This window comes from Paramisgurnus dabryanus, chromosome 20 (genome assembly GCF_030506205.2).
Source record: "Paramisgurnus dabryanus chromosome 20, PD_genome_1.1, whole genome shotgun sequence".
NCBI classification, from domain to species: Eukaryota; Metazoa; Chordata; class Actinopteri; order Cypriniformes; family Cobitidae; genus Paramisgurnus; species Paramisgurnus dabryanus.
In genome coordinates, this window is record NC_133356.1 from 28,141,443 (window position 1) to 28,162,479 (window position 21,037).

The window sequence follows — 21,037 nt, forward strand, 5'->3', positions numbered from 1 at the left end:
ACTGTTTAGGTACAGATATGTACCAATGAGGTTGCAATGTGCACCCTTTAGGTACAAAGGTGTACTTTTGAAAGAGTTACCACACCAGTGACATGTTTTATACCTTTATTTTTGAGAGTGTATGTGAAAATACACTCTCAAATACACTCTCAGCGTTATTCTATCCCATAATTAAAAAACAAATGCCAACATCAATATATACATGCAAATGTATCAAACCAGTATGGGTTTTTAAATGGCCTAGAAAAGAACATTTACTGTCAGGGCTTTCTATAGATGGTTTCATCAGATGCACATGCATTGAACCGAAATGAACTGAAGAAAATCCAATGTAAAGGCATTTAAAAATTGGTCTTGACAATTAATAGTTGACATGTAGATTAAAGATGCTAACTAAACAAGAGAGTATAATTGGATTTGATCTGTAACATAAAGGCAATGACATTTGTGACCCTGTCTGTGAAATTCAGTCGAAAATGACTTATGATCTTACTCAGTCAGTATTAAAGATATCAAGGTTATATTTTATGTTATATATATTTTATTTACTGTAAAAAAAATCAAACAATATAGACTTGGGTTTGACAGACTGGGTAAAATGTTCAATTTATACTGTATGTGGTTTTGTCATCTTACATGTCAAAACAGGAATCTGCAGATATTTGACTACATAGGCAGAGTGGGGTAAGTTGTCACACAGTTCAACTCCAACACTAAAGGCACTTTTGATCTCAAAATCAAATAGCCACTTTGTATGACAACGACTTCTATAGTCAATTTCGTGTTCACATGTGGGCTGCGTCCGAAAACTTAGGCAGCTGACTTGTTGCCTTGCTGCCAATGACTTCAGAGAACCGCTTTCGGACACACTTCAAATATAAACAGAGAGCGCATTTGAGATAACTAATCACTTATTTTAAAACTAAAATACTAATTTCTCGCTAGAAATGCAATTAAAAGGTGTAAAAAGTGAAAATATACATTTATTTACACTAAATTTGTGCTCCAGCCGCTTTTTTGGCCACCATTTTTTTTTTTCACTCGACCAATCAAATTTCCCATCCGCGCACACACATAGAATTGTGGGACAAGATCTCAGGACTCGGAAAGTAAACCTAACATTGGATTCGGACATGCGTTGATGCCTTTCTGCCTTGGAATGCTGCCGCAGAAGGCAGCATTTTTGAGTTTTCGGACACAGCCGTGGTCAACATCGCTCTAATGTGACGTTAGCACAATTTTATTTTCTTTTTTTGGCTTAAAAAGTAAAAAAAATGCACTTTACATTTAATGCAATACAACTTTGTTGGGTATGAATGTTAAAAATTATTATTTACTTATCTTTTGATACTTTAGCTGATGTGCAACTGTATGTTGAGCTAACCCTGAGATTTAGCCAACATTAGCACAAATGTCAGTTTGGGACAAGTTGTCTCAATGACTTTGGGGCAAGTCGTCACATGCCTTTCACACTGGAAATAGTCCAAGGGAATCCTGGGTTATCTGTTTCACGTTTCACACTGTTCGAACTTAACCAGGGGTTAAGAGATAACCCTGGGTATTCAAAATCTGACGTTTCCCCCATGTGCATTCCTAAACCCTAGGTCAGGTGTCACACCCCACCTAAACCCTGCTCTTACACACCTGTCAGTAATTATTAAGCAACTTGATTAGCTTCAGGTGTGTTTAATTAGGGTCATAACATTCTAACCCTGCTTCATTTCAAACACCGTGTGCGTTTGGCACCGCAATGCGGGTTAAGCCCAAAAAATCTGGGACAACCCCCATTTCTAAATATCCAAGCAGGGATTAGAACAAAGGTAACCCAGGGTTAAGCCCAGTGTGAAAAGCCCTAGAGTTAATGTTTCCAGGTTTGGTTTGAATTTAAAAATTTAAAATCAGTAATCACAATTAGGAAATGGTGTTCTTCTTTTTACATAATCTAGTATGAAAATTGACCTGCTGATGGGACAAATTGTCAAAAGTGAACATTCTCTATTTAACAGTCTACAACTCCGTAATGATATAATATAAGAAAATGTTATGAATGCAACATGTGCCCAAGACTTCCTTCTTTCATTTGGTATGAGATTTAAATCATTGTATGGTGCTCAGTAAATGTTAGACAGTGTGAAACGTGTGACAACGTATTCCACTCTCCTCTACTATATGTGACCCTGGACCACAAAACCAGTCATAAGTGAAATTATATATTTGTAGCAATAACTACAATACAATACAATACAAAGTGTGTGCCAAAATTATCGGATTTTTTTCTCGTTTATGCCAAAAAATCATTGCAATATTACGTAAAGATCATGTTCCATGAAGATATTTTGTAAATTTCCTACTGTAAATTTATATATTAAACAAATATTTATATATTAGTAATATGTGTTGCTAAGGACTTCATTTGGACAACTTTTAATGCGATTTTCTTAATATTTAGATTTCTTTGCAGTCTCAGATTTCTCATTTGCAAATAGTTGTAACTCGACCAAATATTGTTCTATCCTATACACTAATGGCAAGCTTATTTATTCAGCTTTTTTAGATGTTGTATAAATCTTAATTTAAAAAAAAAAATGAGTGATGCTCAGTTTCATTCATTAACAAAAGACATGAAGAATTAAAACTGAATTTGAGCTCAATTGAATAAAGTAAAAATGTTGAGCAAATTGTTATTCTGTTCGTTGATTTCGGGAGCTGTCCATGGTACCAGAGTCTCATCTGACTCAGACGCGTGACATAAATTACCTGTAAATAAATATCGCGCATAATCGTCATAACTATCAGTAAGTTACATAAGCAGGGTTCAGATTTCAAGTGCAATCGTGTCTTTTGTCTTTCATCTCTTTTGATCAGACATAATCATTGATCAATCAGCTTCCATAAATACGGCTATCTGTCAAGTAATCGTTGTTTTATGCTCGATCCTAATGTAAAATACACCAGTGAAAGAATTAAATCATATTTAATAATAACGATTTTAGTTTCCGGGCTTTAGGAAGCCTGTGGTGTACTGATGTCATCTTGGTGCAATCATTCATTTGCTGTACAAGTTCGTGATCTGACTGGTAACTTACCTTCCAAGGTGAGCTGATAGAGCAGTCAGTGGATGATTCTGTGATAAAAAACGAACAATCCCATTGACTCAGGAAATATTTGTGTCCTGTATCCTCTTTTATGTACATTTAGAAAAATGACAACAAATTAAGTCTGAAGCGTCCCGTTTTTCTACTCGTTTTGATGAGTCGTTTATGCTATCACTAAAGATAATAATAAATCCCCATCACAAACCTTTCATGCGGACACGATGTCTATTAGATTGCATTATTAAACCGTTTTACCGTCGCGACTGCGGTATTACGAGTGAAAAAAAAACTGAAGACTGTACAGGACTGTTGATGTCCAAGCAGTAAAACGCACTCGCGCTCGCCCCGTCTGCTGTATTTATACCGCTGTGCTTGCGTGTTCCCCTGGGTCCTAAACACCACGGATAACATGACGTACTTTACTTATGAGCCGTTACGTCCGACGTGTAGACTTTATCACTGTGCCCATGGCCGGACTTACCATTGGGCTTGATTGGGCTTGGGCCCAGGGGCCTCGGCCAGTAGGTGGAAAAAGATTACTAGAGTAAGTATGGTCTTTCTTGGTCTATGGTGTTTTTCTTGTTTGTTTGTTTCTTCAGTCGTGTACTCTAACGTTATACGCAGTGTACCCAGGGGCGCTGTAAAGGGGGGGGTAAACAATGACGATTCTCGGGGCCCACGAGTAAGAGGGGGCCCAGAGAAGCCCCCAAAATTGTGGTGCTAAAAATATTTAATAGTAAAAATGATTAGCTTTAAATTATTCTATTTGCTGTTTCCTGGTATCAAAAAAAAATGTATTTGTTTAGGAAACACAAACGTCCGTGGGCCCCTTTCCCCCCTCTCAATTATCATAAAATGGTTCAGTCCGCCCAAATTGTATAATCCAGGCAACACAGCTTGACTTCACTTATCGCCGGCAGAATATCAACTTGGCAAAACTCAATTTAAACAGCGCAAAATGACTGCCTGTGGACGTTATAGATAGAAATGATTATATTTCTGTTTTTATTCACACAATAAATATTTAAACTAGTTTTAATGAAAATGCATGTAGTTTTAGGAAAAGTCAGGGAGCAGCAAGGCTTTATGATTTATTTAGACAAAGTTATTGACTATGCAAATTTCAAAACGGTCAAAATGACGCCTTGTTTGTTCTAGTGTTAAAGATAATTACCACACTGCAAAAAATGATTTTCAAGAAAAAATTCTTAGTAGTTTTGTCTTGTTTTCAGTAAAAATATCTAAGACTTCTTAAATAAAGATGCTTTTTCATGATGAGCAAAACGACCCAAGAAAATTAATCTAGTTTTTAGACCAGAAATATTAAATTTAAGTGATTTTGTGCATAAAACAAACAAAAAAATCTGCCAATGGGGTAAGCAAAAAAATCTTGAACATTTTTCTTAAACACTAAATTCAAGAAAAATAAAAAAATAAATTCATTTGCTTACCCCATTAGCAGATTATTATTTTTTGCTTGTTTTATGCACAAAATCCCTTAAATGTAATATTTCTGGTTTAAAAACTAGATTAATTTTCTTGGGTCGTTTTGCTCAAGAAAAACCATCTTAATTTAAGAATTTTTTGATATTTTACTGAAAACAGGAAAAAAATACTAAGAATTTTTTTTCTTGAAAATAATTTTTTGCAAAGCATAAGTTTAAATGTTACGGTTAAAATGACTGCTGGTGGCCGTTCTAGTGTTAAAAGTGCATGATAAGGGAACTCAATTTTCTCCCCATGTTAGGTCAAGAAAACGCTGGAAAAAATAACAATACACAGTTTTAGTTAAACGTTCAACACTGCAAAAATTGACTTTCTTACTTAGTATTTTTGTTTGTTTTCAGTAGAAATATCTAAAAATTCTTAAATTAAGATGCTTTTTCTTGATGAGCAAAATGACCTTGGTAAATGAGGGGCTGTCCACACGGAGACGCGAATCACTGTATACGCATAAATTTGTTATCGTATTGGTGTTTCATCCACACGGATCCGGCGATTTCAGAGAGTGAAACCGCTATTTTTTGAAACCTGGTCCTAAAGTGGATAAATCTGAAACCGACACCCTTGCGGTTTCGTCTGTACAGCCAATCCGTATATTTTGTGAAGCGAAAACGTCATCACATCACGTGTCGGAAGCGTCACACGTATCAGCAACAACAATAACGGCGGATTACGTGATTGTGTTCGTGCTACAGAAGCTACTAAAGCCTACTAGCTTTATTACAGCAAAATCTATTGCGTCTATGCAATTGTGGTGACCAACAAGCGATAATGGACAACACCATACGTTGGCTATGCGCATGCTCAAAGTCTTCTTCTCCGTGTATAGTGTATATCTGTGGCAGAATTACAGCGCCCCATACTGGTCCGGCATATATACTACACAGCTTTCAGTCGGTTTCAGTGGTTCCGTGTTTACGGATTATTTTTTTAGAGCAAGGAAAAAAAATGATCGGATAGGGAATGCACCGGCTTCGTGTGGATATAGCCTGAGTCTAGTTTTAAGACAAATTAATATACAATTTAAGTGAAATTGTCCTCAAAACAAGCAAAATGATCATCCAATGGGGTGAAAAAAAATTGTGAAATAAGATTTCTTTTTTTCTTAAACACTTAATTCAAGTAAAATTTTCTCACCCCATTGGTATTCAAAATACAATAAAAGATCATGATTTTATGTAAATTAATATGAAAAAAGTCTCAGCTGTGTTGGGGGCCCTGTCAAGATTCTTTTCATGGGGCCCAAAATCCTTAGCAGCGCCCCTGAGTATACCCACTAGGAAAGGTCAAGGATTTCCGTATACCCACTTAAAAAAGCGCGAGGATACGTAATAGCGTGTGACAAACTTTTGACACTTTCATTCATAAATGGACATTTGAATCACTCACCCGCATGCTCCACTTTCTACTTTGGTCATTTATATAAATCAGTGGTTGAACCTCATATACAGTCAGCTATTTGGTATTTGGATTCATGTGGCACTGCGCGATCCGATCATCATATGACATCAAATTATCGCGGATTCGCGGCGCAAAAGTGTCTGGAAAGCAGACTGGTGTATTCATGTGGTGGAACGAACGACACACGAATGACATTAAAGTACCGCGAGAGCGATTCGAGAAATCACACGGAGAAGTCTGCTTTTTATTCGCTCTCGCGGTACTTTGACATCACCAAGCGGTCTGCTTAGCGCCAAATGAAATACAATCTGCTCGCAGTCTGCAGCTCACACGACACTAACCAAACAGTCCCTGTGGAGAAGTGAACGAGTGGAGCAGAGCTACGAAACATAACAAAATCCGGAGAGTTAACAACGAACATATGACTATGTCAACATTTAAATCATCAGTCTAGTTTATTACTTCATCTGGAGGTGAGGATCACAGTTTAAACTTCTGAAGAGTGTTCATTATTTATCTACCTTCAAGGTTTAAATGTATTACGTTCCTATCAGACGCAAAAATAAAATAATTCATGACCATCTTCTCCACTTTGGTTTTTGGTGTCTAATATTAAATAATGGTCTTGTCATAATTATTAAATAACATCCTAAAATCTTTTCTTTTTCATTCTTAAACACTGCACCACTTGTATTAGGCTATATGCAAAAAATACACTTGTTGATTATGTTTACACATTACATTATATGGTATGTATAAGGTGAATGTTTATCAAGACATAATGCTATTGGGTATTTTTAAATGTTTTTATTTTATTTGTAAAAACTACTTAAATGTCCTAATATAACCTAGTAATAGGCCTATTGCTGGATTAATCTAAACCATGTCGGATACTGCCCTTTAATATAGCTCTATTATATATTTTTTATTTTAGGTTGTTTACTGTATGTGAACAATTTACACAAACTGTCACTGGGGTGGCACCCTTTCAAATAGTACACATTTATACCTAAAGAGTGCATATATGGGTACAAATGTACCGATATCTGTACCTAATGGTAAATATTAGGACCCATTTAAAGGGTACTGTCACAGTGACAGCTTTTGTACCTTTTATTCTGAGAGTGTAGGGCCCAAAATTTATTCAAGCCCAGGGGCCCCCACCCCAGTAAGTCCTGCCCTGACTGTGCCACAAGATTCCTAAACAAAAGTACCTTAACATTTCCTAGGGATGTCTAGGGGTATCTCTCTGAGCTTAAAAAAATGGGATTTATTTATTTATTATTTTCTTTTTTCATATTAAGTAACACAAATTAATGTTCTGCAGATTATTTTATAAGCTCACTTTTACATTTTAACTTATTGCAAAAGGCTTTGCTTAAAAGTCCACTGTGTAGATTTTTAGCAGCATCTATGGTGAGATTGTGAATTGCAAACAACGCTCAGTCATTGCACATCCCTTCCTTACCCTACTGTCACATTAGCTACAAAAGTGAGCAACACGCACTGGCTTGATGGGCGTTCCTTGCCAAACTTATCAGATATATACAGAATGCGTATTTGCCGCCATCTTGAATTATTTTCTCTGATTTGGCCACAGACCTACGTCACGCTACCCCTTCACTCCAATTGGCAGTCGCTTTGTCGCATCGCTCAGCATTTGCATAAAATAGCCTGCTTTTCTATTTTGGCCCCACCTTGCTCATGCAGCGGCGAGCTCGTCACTTGTCACTGGAAAAAGTTTGTTATGCACTGTAAAAAAATCAACATATATGTTACTTTAACTTAACTGTTTTTAGAAGTTATGGCATCTTATCACAGGTCAAAACTTAAAATAGTATGTTGAAATGTGATTAAGATCAACCCAGTAACTTAGTTTTGGTAAACCATTCTCTGCAAGCATGTGAAAAATTAGGTAATTGAAATTTGTCTCTCCTTATGATGTCATAAGGATCTCGTATTATAATAATAACGCCCCTTAATCTGCACTATACAACCACGGCACAGCCATTTAGTGCAGAGAGAAAGAGAGAAAAAATAATTCACACCCCAATTGAGTTTCAATTACAAAAAACCTCTATCATTGCAATCAGAGTTTGAATTTCATGAGCTCATTTGCATTTAAAAGGACACACCCAAAACGGCACATTTTTGCTCACACCTACAAAGTGTCTTATAATAAATTATCTATATGCTATTTTGAGCTAAAACTTCACATGTCTGGGGACACCAAAGATTCATTTTATATCTTAAAAAAGTCTTGAGACATGGCCCCTTTAAAGGAACACACCCACATTTTGGGAACTTAGCTTATTCACTGTATCCCCCAGAGTTAGATAAGTCCATACATACTTTTCTCCTCTCCATGCGTGCTGTAACTCTGTCTGATCCAGCCCCCACTTGCTTTGCTTAGCATAAAGACTGTAAGTGAATGGCTCCAGCTAGCATACTGCTCCCAAATAAGTGACAAAATAACGCAAAAATGTTCTAATTTATATGTTGTGATTTGTATAGTCACAGTGTGTACAAATAACAAGGACACAGCCATCTTTTACCAGTATACATACTGGGAACTATATTCTTAGAGGGCGAAGCACTGCTACTTGGGCGGAGTGATTTGCACAACTCTGACCGAACTCTCTGCTCCTCACCAGGGGGCTTCTCAGGTGCTGCAAGCAAATCACTCCGCCCAGTCACTGACACTCTGCGTCAGACAGAGTTACAGCACGCATGGAGATGAGAAAGGTATGTATGGACTTATCTAACTCTGGGGGATATGGTGAATAAGCTTAAAGGAATAGTCTACTCATTTTCAATATTAAAATATGTTATTACCTTAACTAAGAAGAGTTGATACATCCCTCTATCATCTGTGTGCGTGCACGTAAGCGCTGGGGCGCGCTGCGACACTTCGATAGCATTTAGCTTAGCCCCATTCATTCAATGGTACCAATCAGAGATAAAGTTAGAAGTGACCAAACACATCAACGTTTTTCCTATTTAAGACGAGTAGTTATACGAGCAAGTTTGGTGGTACAAAATCAAACGTAGCGCTTTTCTAAGCGGATTTAAAAGAGGAACTATATTTTATGGCGTAATAGCACTTTTGGGAGTACTTCGACTCGGCACAGTAACACCCTCCCTCTCCCATTTCTTATAATTACCAAATATGTGCCAAATATTTTGTCTTGTAACTGTATTACACTGACAGCACAGCCATCTGCTGGTTATAAATAAAAGTACAGTAAGCTGCTCTTGCAGTATTCCTCTCAATGATTAGGCAAGGCACAGACAAAACCTGACACTTTCAAGAATCCTAGGATTATTTTGAAACAAAAAAAAAAGAAATAGTACTTGTTTAAGGTAATACTTATCTGTAGGACTTATTTGCACAAGAATATAACTTATTATGCATGCTTGCAATTACTGCAATATGCTAAAGCCACTCCTATTATTTACTATTTCATTCTTTTTATTTAATTGAAATGTTTATTTCTACTAAGGTTAATAACATCAACATAAAAATTGAACAGTTGTGCATTTTCTTAAAATGGTCACTTAGTTAAACCTCCAAAGAATAAGGCTACATTGTATAATATTTTGTTTAATTCAAAATCTAAGTTGTTTCATGTCATGACATTTGTTTGGAGGTTCATGAAGGGGATGCATCCTACACAGGACGGGCCAAATGCTGAAAACTCTGAAAACAACAGCTTGATGTGACTAGTGCATGGTAAATAAAACTCTTTTTGCACTTAAAATTTTAAGCTTAATCAACTAGGGTTTACAAGTGATGAGTTGCTGTAACTTATTAAATCAAGTTGAATTTGCTTTAGTTATGTATATTTTATTTTATATTTTACAGCAACTTATCACTAGTAAATACAGTTGAAATGACTTTTAAATGCAAGCTGAGTGCAAAAAGATTTTTTTAACAGTGTAAATATTTTAAATATGTATGTTATAAATTAGCTTTTTTTAATCAGGCTCTTATGTTAAGGTTCAGTGCAAGCAGGGCTGCAGGAAACATTTTCAATGTGGGGAGGGGACTATACTGTGTGCAAAAGCATTTATAAGTAGGTTGTAAGATGCCCATATTCACAAAACATTTTATCACCTGTAAGGATTTGACCGAGGGACAGGAGGCAAAAGTGACACAGAAGCCGCTTGGAGTATGGTGAAGGGTGATTTATTACTAGTGCACACACACGTGGTAACAAACCCCAACACATGGTGTAAAAGTAGCAAAAGTAGTTTTTTTTTTGTTGAAATATTAACAAATATACAAAAGTATACAAACATATTACCAACAAAATCACAAGACAAAAGAAACAAAAAAGAACTAAAATGAACACACAGACAACAATAAATAAAGCTTGAATAAATAAACGCTTGAATTCGCTTAGAGCACCTTTAAAATATATAAGATGATGTAGTTACATAATAGCGAACAAGAGGGCGCTGTTGTCCGAACTTTCAACAAATGTGATATTCAATATGTACACTTAAATAATAATATAAATTAAATGACAAACTGTATACACAAATTTGTCTGTTCAGTTAAAAGAAGTAAATCTAACATTATTTATTATATTGTATTTGCCGTGTTTGTCAATAAGGAGGATGATGGAGGAGAAGAGGTGGAAATTGTTCTACCCTGTGCTGGTTTAATATCAGACATCGTCCAGCCATCCGTGACCGGACCTGTGTTAGACATCATTCGCGTTGGGAGTTCAAATGAAGGAGGAGGAGGAGAGGAGATTCCCCTTACACGACCTGAGGCTGAACGCCCCACAGGTCGGAGTCGGAAATAAAATGTAAATGTGTGACTTTTATAAAGAAATTTATGTTCAGTCCTTCAGGCACTTGTATGAATACACACCGGGAGAATCTGCCTGCTTAACAGTTATTTACCTCCACCTTTTCTATAGGGTTTCAAATTTTTTCTTTTTAATATGTACTGAGCTCTTGCTATTATACTGTATTAATCAGGGTTTCACAATTATTTTATTTCATGTTTTTATTGTATTTGCAATGTTCGGGGATGTTAAAGAGGTTGACATTGTTCTACCCAGCGTCGTGTTTCCATCTGACAGCGCTTAAGTTTAAACGCAGTTCTTGTTTTGTTCATGCACGATTGCAAATAGACACCAGGGGCCCATTTTAGAAAGGTGGTTAAGTGAAACCTTAACCCTAAAATGAGGAAAACTCTGGGTTTTCCGTTTCAAAATGCCAGCCTGGTTATCGCAAACCGCACCCTACAGAGGTGACACTGATGCTAAAGTTACAAGAAGCTCCTGAATGCCCTTATGTCACAAATGTATGACTGGTACGAGGAACGCACCTGGGTCATGCTTGTCCTCGAGTACCAAAGGGACTGGAAGGACTTGTCTTCTTATATGGATGAAAAGGGAATGAAGGAAGACAAAGCTTGCCGCCTTATGGTTCAATTAGTAAGAGGAGTTCAACACTGCTTTAAAACATGAGGTGTTTCACAATGATATCCATTCTCAAAGCATCATGGTGGATGAAAGTGGTTTGCACCTGAAGTTAACAAACTTTAGGATGGTCTTGTCAAAAGCACTGGCTACACATCCAAACCACGTGAAGGTGAGCTGGAGTTTCATCATGATCATGTGACCCTGTTACAAAATAACTCAACACAACGTTTTGCTTACAGGAGCAAATTGTTGCATTCCACCAGAGCCCTTAATGAGGTTGCAATACTTGGCCATGCCAGCAACCGTCTGGGCCTTAGGTGTGGTGCTCTATGAGATGGTGCACGGATTTCCACCCTTTCCTAAATGTGTGCAACGATTAGGCATGATTAGGATTACGGGACGCATTTTTATCTAAAGCAACTTATAGTCCATTCAAGGTTTATATTTTTCATCAGTATGTCTGCTCCTCTCCCACAACCTTTTGTGCTGTTAACACAATTCACTACAAACTCAGCTACAGGAACAATATCTGTTACAAGAACATGACAGACAGACAATCAGCTCTTTTCTAAAACGTACAGATGCCCGTAATCTGATTCGACGGTGCCTGTACATTAATCCAGATCAATGACTGACAGTCGATCAGATCTTAGCACATCAATGGTTTAAATGCACCAGAACACAGGTGCCACGCCCATGCCTGTGTGCCAGTGAACACAGGTGCCGGTGAGGCCAAAGGTTGCCAAAAATCTTGTGCCAAAAGGTCCTGGTAGGACAGCACAATTTACTGTATTTTTTGAAAGCAGATCTTATTGTAGACACATCAGACAATGATTACTTGTGTGTCGTTCTTCTCTGACTTTGTTTTCCATTTCATTGTTTATTATTTTCCTTTGTTGACTGACTCTTGTTTCTCTATAATTGTTTTGTTTTATCTCTACCTTTACATATCGTATTAAGTCTATGAGCGTGTGTTTTATCCCTTTTCTACTCTGTGAATATGTAACCTCATACATTTTATTATTGTGTGTGTGTTTCAGAATCTTTCAATGCTGAATACGAGTATAAAACGAGTAAAGATGATTTTTTGGGAGTGGGTATAGAGGAACCTGTAAAGCTGATGGGAAATTGGTACAGCACCCATACTTATTACTACAGACATTGTGCAAACCTTAAACATGTTGTGCAGTGTCAGGTGCTTTTCAGTGTTTCATGTTGGCTTTCTCTTTGCAGGTCGCCAGGGTACCCCTTTAGCGTTATATTTTGACGTCCTGGGTTTCCCAATGACTTCTATAGGAACGCCTGCGGCGTTGACATTTGACGTGTTAAGCACGGGTAAAATGAGAATAAAAATAGGAATAAAATAAGCATAAAAATAAAGAATTTGCTACAATAAATTAGTTATGGCAGGGATTGTCATACTGTTTTTAATGTGCTGCGATTATGTTTGGTTATTCAATGATTAATCATTGCAAACGCAATGCAATTTTACATTATATTTATTTAATTATTTGTTTGTTTATTTATTTATTGGTTGGTTGGTTGGTTTATTGATAGATTTTTATTTTAGTTTTTTTTATTAATAAATCCAACAATTACTACCGCTGACGTCACTGTAAGGCGCGATCCATTGCGATTTTACACTTGGTAAGTAGAACAGATACATCAATATAGATGGGAACAATACTTAAATTTGCGTAGTAATAATCGTTCAATAAGGGTAAAATGTTGTGTTTAGAACCTTTAGAAGTGCAATGTAGCAGTTTTGTGATGGAGAAAATGACATCAGATATTATAAATATATAACTTGCTGCACAAAATGTGTATAGGCTAACGTTAGCTAAGCTAATTCAATTCAAGTTTGTTTATTTCTTCACGTGTAATCATGCAAGGTAATATATCATAGGGGATTGTATGATTTTTAGTTATGATGTGTTTTTCGTTACCAGTAGCTCACAACAATATACATTTTCTGAAGAACATTGTTGCCAGATTGGTGTGTTTTTAAGTAAATGTTCAAAATCCACACAAATATATATATTAAACACACAAATCCTACCAAAATTAAACAATACAAATGATTTTTTTAGCTACAACAATATTGACAAATAACTTTTGTTTTTCAACCAGATGGTTCTTCTTTGTGTGATATTAGCACTGTAGCGAATGAGAAAAGTTTGGTTCTGGACATGGACATTCACATTAAGTTTTCTGTTTGGGTTTCGTTCTATGAAATCTACAACGAGAACATTCACGATTTGCTGGAACAGCAAGCGAACAACGCCTCACGTAGAATAAACCTCCGTCTTTGTCAGGACGTCAAAGGCAACTCATTTATCAAAGGTAACCGACCACCTGCTTTTATATTTCAAGCAACAAGAAATGTCCTTGGAACAGCTATGATTACCACAATAAGGTATTTTACCCTGGTGAAAAAATAGTATGCTAAATATATTTAATTTTGATATACTTAAGTATACTTGCAGTCACACTAATGACCAGTATACTTAAAGTGTGCTATTGATTAGTTTATTTAAAGAGTGCTATTTTGGAACAACTAATTTTGTACTTAATATATTTTAGTTGTATATTAATTGTAACAAAGTACAACTTTAAGTGTATTTAGTGTACTTTTGTGTGCTAAAGTGGAACAACTTTAAGTGTATTTAGTACAATTTAAGTACATGACTGTTTTTGTGCTTAATTCATGCTTGATAAGTGGATTTAGTGTGTGTTTTATTTATGTTAGGAGTACATTACAAATGTATTATGAGTGTCTTGCAAACATACAATCAGTATATCTTAAATAAACTGTTTGCGTACATTCTATATATTTTTGGCCAATCCAAAATTCTAAAAACTGCCCTGGTGAAAAATGAATATGCCAAGTACATTACATTTTGTATACTTTTACATACCTGCAGCTAGATTAGTAATGAGTATACTTCAAGTGCGTTAATAATTAGTTAACTTAAAGAGTGCTATTTTGGGAATAGATTACTTTAGCTGGTAACATAACCAAAATAATTTTTTCCAAATAAATAAAAGCTGATTAAAACAGTCAAAAACAATTCATTTTAAATATATTTAAAATATAGTTTTATTCACAGCATTCAAAGTGTACAGTATTTGCCTAAAAATTGAACAATTACTCATTGAAGAATGTCAAGATGATTGAGTTTACAACGTCTTTCTCTCCCAAATCAACTTTAGTCTGGCAGGTTTTGGTTCAGCCTAAGGAAATCTGAAAAAGAGAGACAATAAGCTCAATTAAAAAGTGTTTAATATTAAAACATTACATTTATTTAAGACTTACTGTATTAAATCTATAGTTTACTGGCAGAGATTGTATAGCAGATATATTTTTACCTAAACTAGAGCTTGACTTAAATGTCATCATATATATTAAGGGGCGGTTTCCCAGACAGGAATTAGACTAGTCCTAGACTAAAATAAATGTAAGAGCTGTCCAAACTGAAAACAACTTGCTCTGACATATCTTAAAATACATCAGTGCCCATTGTTTTACATTGTTATGCACATAAGTAATGTTTTTAGTAAGGCATGTTTGTTAAAACTATCCTAATTAAACTAAGGTCTAGTCCTGGATAAAGCTAATCCCTGTCCGGGAAACCACCCCTAAGAGTTTTCATTATAATGACTTGCCTATATGGGCTGCAAATCCTCCTTACATAAAATACTTCAGCTCCTAAAGAAAGATTTTATTGTATTAAATTTAAATGTAAAAATTGTCAGAAAGAAAATGCAACAAGCAGACATTTGGGTGTTTCCTGGAAAGGGATTATCTTAAAACAGGACTAGGCCTTAGTTTAATTAAGAAATATAACCAGTTTCAAAAAACATGCCTTAATAAAAACATTACCTGTGTGCATTTTGAGGCAAAACAAAGGACACTGGTGTATTTTAAGATATGTCAGTGCAAGTTGTTTTCAGTTTGGACAGCTCTTACATTTATTTTAGTCTAGGACTAGTCTAATCCCTGTCCGGGAAACCGCCTCAATATGTATAACGTTATCTAAACTGAAGCTTGATTTACTACTACGAATGAATTATTATATCTTAAGAGTTTAAAATGACTTACCATTAGCTGCAAAGTCCTCCCTACAAATTTCTTTGAAAAACTTTAGCTTCTGAGGAAAGAATGCAGCATCATTAATACTAAATACAGTTAAGTTATGTAAAAGCCTTACAACCTCTAAACAGTCAATAAATGGTTAACTTTCACGCTACATTTAAAAAACAGATTTTCTGACGCTACCTTTTTTCATTAACATATACATACACACCAATACATATATTTAACAAAACAATTGGGTGTACTAATTCGATATAACAGGCTAACAGTGCTATCTTTCAAACCTTTAACATTAGCTATAAGCTAAGCTAAGCTACACAGCAGCTTATCACTAATAGCGAGTTAGACACCGCGTTATTGACAACATTTCGCATTCGAAATATGATAGTCTACTGATAAACGTCAGAATGGTCAAACGATAATCAAATATAATTAATTTTAAGATATTTTAACGTACCTTGGGACTGAATCCGTCCGCCTTGAACGACTGGTAAAAATCAAAATACGTGCGTCGTGACGTCATCACACACACGTCAGATGCATTATTCAAATCTCAGAATTCACTTTTCTCTGAAATGCATTTAAGAAAACTGTTTAAGTTTTGTACAGCTAAAAGCGGTATGCAATTGACTGAAAAACTACAAAAAAACAAACACTCATATTCCCCTTACGAAAATGAATGTTTTTTTTTTGTGGTAAAAGTTTAGTAACCATGTTTTTTTGGTGTATTGATTATTATTAGCAAAACCACGGTTATTTTGTGGTAAAACACAGTTAATTGGTTTATCCAATGCTTGACTATAGTGAAGTTAAAGTGTACCTTATTATGTTAATAGTATATTACAAATGTATACATCTACAATATAAAATGTAACTGAACATACTGCTCTCTCGTAATTTAAAGCCCACGTTATTTCTCCATAAAATAATATACATTTGTACACCCCATATACTTTCAAAATGTACTTAAAATATACTGTTTCTAAAGATTACTAAATAATGTATTTTAGAAATATACTGTCAGTGCATTATTATAATGATAACTTTAAGCATACCGATAAAGTATACCTAAAATACATTTTAAAATAAGTTTAAATTTAGTATACTTTAAAAATTGCACAAAACTTTAACTTTAAGTATATTTTTCTAAAGTATACTTTTAGAAAATATACTAAAGTATAATTATTTTGAAGTATGTTAAAAGTTTAATTGTAAAAAATACGCGCAAATATGTTGTAAGCATACTTTAAATATGTTTAAAGAAAGTACATTCCTTTGTAAGTATATTTGTAATGTACTATTGCAAAGTTAAATATACTTGAAATACAATAAAGTATATTTGTTTTTCACCAGGGTACTCTTTTAAACAATTAATAAGATACAGTTTCATGCATAATTGCAATCTTTCTTTATAAAATCAATTCACCAATACAATACAAAGCTCTTATTGCAGTGGATTTGTGGGTTGTGATTTATGGTACTGTCTTTGTGCAATAACTAAAACTGGCCAGTGGTTGGTGCTAGTACAACAACAAAAACTTGACAAAAACAGCATTCCAACGTTCCCATGTACAAAACTCATATACTATTCCTCACATTGGTTGTTTCAAACCCATATGACTTTTCAGTTAAAAAACACAATGAGATGTTATATGGTTGTATTTCATGCAGTAACCATGTATGAGGCTGTGCATGTGTTATAATACAGTACATTTTTAAAGGTGAGTTATAGTTATAGTAATTACTTATGGAATGGACATCTGCCTTTTAGTCCACCTTGGCACATTCATGAAAGAAGCAGCAATTGATTTTGTATTTCAAACTGAACTGATTCAGTGAAAAGATGAAGGATGTGATCATAATATGAGAATAAAACATTTTTAGGCAATTTAACCAAGGGTTAACAAATATGCGACCTAGTCTGTGAAAACCCAGCTAGACTACTTTTTTGTTATTTGCCGTTTTCTGCATTAAAAATCATCTTGTATAATGTAAAGAACATTCTGGTCCCATACCAACACATCCTCACTCCCAACTCGTAACATATTGACGCTTGGTCAGGAGCCCTTTGCGTCAATACTATACGCACAGGGACATGTCACGTGTGTTTTGTGAGAATCACTTACATCATACAGTACAGTATACAGCGAATCAGACGTCAATCATCGATAGATTTTCTTCAATCTGTGATACAATGCTTCTGAAGGTTGCACGCGTTTAACTGTGTCTGACGACGAACAGGTCGCGTGTATGTAATGGCGGGTACATGTGTGAAGTTTTGCTTTTAGTTAAAAGATTGGTAAAATCATTTCCACGTCACCCAACACTGGTTATATTCTGCGTGTTTCTACATAGGTTACGGGTCCGTTTTTGCAGCGATCTGAACAATTCATTCAAACTGATTCGCGAACCAATTTAAAACGTTCGGCCCATTCGCTTTGTAAAGAATCGACTCAAAAGACTCATTTATTTGCAACACTTTGTAAGGAAACGACTCAAACGAGTCATTAATTCGCGAATGCGCCAGGAACACAGGATAGCAATTTAAAAATAAAATACACATTTCGTAATTAATTAAAATACAGTAACGAAGGAACGCTGCATAGTGTAAACGAAGAAAAAGTACAATTTATTTTTTCCACCTCGGAAGGGCAACTTGAGTTGACATAACTAAGATGAACTAGACTAGACGAGTAGCATCTGCCTGCACAAGCGGAGGCTGCAGTTTCGGGACCGCAGTCATAGGACCGCAGTTATAGGACCCTAGGTTTTTAGTGACAACGCCACCTAGCGAACTAGAGGACCAACAAAGATGGATGACAAGCAGAGTGTGAGTATCAAGTTTGAATACATTTTTATTTAAAACATTAAATACAATCGTGATGCATTTCAATGGAAAGTTAACATAGCCGATTAACATAGTGATTGTGATTTGCTAAATAGTCTTGCATATCCATCATATGTAATATGGCAAGGCACGTTTATTTGTGTAGCACATTTCATACACAGAGGTCATTCAACGTGCTTTTTATAGAATAATGCTGTAAATAACTTGTTAGCACATTCGTTTAATTAAACTGTTGCATAAAAGCTTGTGTTGACTTAGTGACAGTACAAGAAAACTGTATTACGCTGGTTGTAAAAACTTGTTAGTTAGTTACTCGTTTTTTTTTTTAGTTAAAATAATATAAATGTGTTTTAACTGTCACATGATCACAGTCAGCCTTTTTGACGTTACCACACAATACATGTTATGAATATGTCTCTTCATTTAGATGTGGTTTTAATGTTGATTGAGACATGTGACATTTTTATAGTCAGACATAACAGTAGGCCATCATAATAATTGACTGTTAAAATACCATGTGTTAGATTGTGTCATGTACTGTTTACTGTACTGTACTGTACTGTACTGTGTACCACTTTTTAACAGCATTTTTGTTAATCAGTGATTATGTTCTTTATGTTAAAAGTGAAGTGGAGGAATTTAATCGAATCATAGACAAACAATTGAAATAAAGAGGGGAGAGCATCCAGTTGCTGCTGCATACATCACAATGTGTGCTTTAAATATTTAATATTTATATTTATCTATCTCTCTCTATTATTATTTTTTATCTGCTCAGATGTGCTTTATTGACATGAATGTTTCAAGAACCTTTGATCCTGTAATGAACACTATGCAATACTAATATGAACATTACTTGGTATGAAGATTGATATAATTTTGTACCGTATATAATGTGTGTGCTCTGTGGTGACTAAAATCTTTAAAGTTTGAAATCAAAAATTAAAGAGTTGTTGAACATGTTCAACTAAATGTTCCTGGTTTCATTCATTTCTTTATCTTTCTCTCACTTAGGAGTCAGTGAAGACGTTGTCCATGCAGTTCTTATGTTGTTCACATCATTAACAAATTTGGGTAACACTTTACAATAAGGTTAATTAGTTAACATTAGTTAACTACATTAATTGCATGGACTAATAATAAACTGCACTTATACAGCATTTATTAATATTTGTTAATGTTAATTTCAACAATTAGTAATACTTGATAGTTGGTTAATGAATTGTGAACTAACATGAAAAAACAATTAAACGCTTTATTTAGCTTAATTAAAGATTAAGGTTAATAAATACTGTAACAAATGTTTTGCTTATGGTTTGTTCATGTTAGTTAATACATTAACTAATGTTAACTAATGAACCTTATTGTAAAGTGTTACACTATTTTTTTTGTGTGTGTTAAAATTCAACTGTTGCAATATATAATTTTATAAATACAAAAATTTTAAATCTACCCCAGAGTCATCCTTGTGTATTCCCTCTGTTCTTGAATATGTGATTGACTAAAAAGGCGTAAGTACACGATTCCTTGTTTATTTTACTCGATGAGTTATTAAATAATGCAACGTAGAGCCAATAATTACTTAACATTCCTTAAAATCAGATTTAATTTAAATAAAGAAAGCAGTATTTGGGTGTAATAAACCTTTAAAAACATCTAAAACTTTAAAAGTAGTTTAAATTGGGTGAAAATATGCATTTGTGGCACTTTTTTCGAGTAGCGTCTGCCTGCACCACCAGAGGCTACAGTTTCGCTAGATGGGGCTGTTAAAAAAAACGAGGGTCCTAAAACTGCGGTCCTGAAACTGCATTCTCCGCTTGTGCAGACAGATAATGTTGGGACTAGACTGTAAAGGCTGAAGCACCAAAGAACTGACCTGGAAACCCTGTTGACCATATTCATAAATTTTAAAGCCATTTAGATTACATGCAATTAATTCAATGCATACCAATACATTTGTGACCCTGAATGTGAAAACCTGTTTTTGTGATTTACTGTTTTTTACAAAAAGCATCATACGTTATGTTAAGAGCATTCAGTAAAAACTTGATATTGACTGAGTAAAATCATGTCAAAGATTAAAATCAAACTTTGATGCAAACCTTTTGACACTTTTTGACAGAAGAGATCACATTTATGAGATTTTCTATGTAAAGAGGTGTCATCTAATACTTTGATCTTTTTTTCAGCCTGGATATTCCACTTGTTAGTGTGTCATATTTTCTAAAATAAATTAATATTTTTCTAATTCCATATTTATTTTAATAAGTCAGAAACGTCTCCGCTGTGTCCTGCTGACAGGCGCGGTGGGCGCGTGGAGCCGGTGACCCAAATGATGGGTCAGCGGACATAGCTTTCAACAAAGCCTAGTTTAGTTTAAGTAAACAATTACATAAACATACCTCTATCTTACTGTATTTTATCTTCCTCTGATTTCTTCTTTTTCCTATTCTCTGCACCAGAGGTGACATTTAAAAACGTAAATGTTGTAAATATCAGTGCTGCGTGCATCCTCAACTAATCAGCGCTATTTTTTTTACGACAAACCACTTGATCCGAAATCCTGCCCACCTGTGTCATACTTGAATTTCATTGCATCCAGCATCCTGTAGCAGTTAACATAATATTCGCGGGTTTTTTTTATTTCTTTTTC

At 35.0% G+C, this 21,037-nt stretch overlaps 1 protein-coding gene and 2 long non-coding RNA genes across 3 annotated transcripts in view; 1 reads left to right on the forward strand and 2 right to left on the reverse strand.

The window, feature by feature from the left end:
• Positions 1-3,488, reverse strand: part of LOC135733128 (synapse differentiation-inducing gene protein 1) — a 44,363-nt gene extending 40,875 nt beyond the window's left edge. Inside the window, exon 1 of the mRNA XM_065251435.2 lies at positions 3,087-3,488. The gene's annotated coding sequence lies outside the window, so the exon portion shown is untranslated. The remainder of the gene's footprint in view (positions 1-3,086) is intronic.
• An 11,023-nt stretch (positions 3,489-14,511) lies between these two features.
• LOC135730700 (uncharacterized) lies at positions 14,512-16,398 on the reverse strand. Its single transcript, XR_010526048.2, has 2 exons — positions 15,543-16,398; positions 14,512-14,684 (listed from the first exon to the last, which is right to left on the reverse strand). It is a non-coding gene; the product is annotated as an uncharacterized lncRNA (long non-coding RNA).
• Positions 16,399-18,233: 1,835 nt separating this feature from the next.
• LOC135730695 (uncharacterized) lies at positions 18,234-19,360 on the forward strand. Its single transcript, XR_010526044.2, has 2 exons — positions 18,234-18,366; positions 19,010-19,360. It is a non-coding gene; the product is annotated as an uncharacterized lncRNA (long non-coding RNA).
• Positions 19,361-21,037: the final 1,677 nt, after the last annotated feature.